Here is a 325-nt window from a genome sequence, read left to right on the forward strand (position 1 = left end):
TGCTGCAGAGGACCCAACTGAAGCCGTGGGTGCTGATGGCGACTCAATGGGTGCATGCGCATGGAGGGGAGGTGTCCACCTGCTCTGGGTTAGCCATGCGTAGGGCTGGTGGTCCTGAGCAGCAGCTGTGGGAGCACTGACACCTGTGGGGTTTTTTGGGTGGGGTTTTTTTTGGGTGGGTTTGTTTTGTTCTTTTTTGTTTGTTTTGGGGTTGTTTTTGCGCTGTGGGGTAGGGTTTTGGAGCAGGCCCAAGCAGCAGAGGGACTGGCGCAGCGCAAAGACAACAAGGCCCTTTTGCAAGGGGTGGCGGTGGGGGGTGGGTTTG

General features: G+C 57.2%; 1 protein-coding gene across 2 annotated transcripts in view; it reads left to right on the forward strand.

The window, feature by feature from the left end:
- ZNF516 (zinc finger protein 516) overlaps positions 1-325 on the forward strand; it is a 61,358-nt gene that overhangs the window by 30,632 nt on the left and 30,401 nt on the right. The gene's annotated exons all lie outside the window — the stretch shown is intronic.

This window comes from Aptenodytes forsteri, unplaced genomic scaffold, assembly GCF_000699145.1.
Source record: "Aptenodytes forsteri isolate BGI_AS27 unplaced genomic scaffold, ASM69914v1 Scaffold97, whole genome shotgun sequence".
In the NCBI taxonomy this organism is placed as follows: domain Eukaryota; kingdom Metazoa; phylum Chordata; class Aves; order Sphenisciformes; family Spheniscidae; genus Aptenodytes; species Aptenodytes forsteri.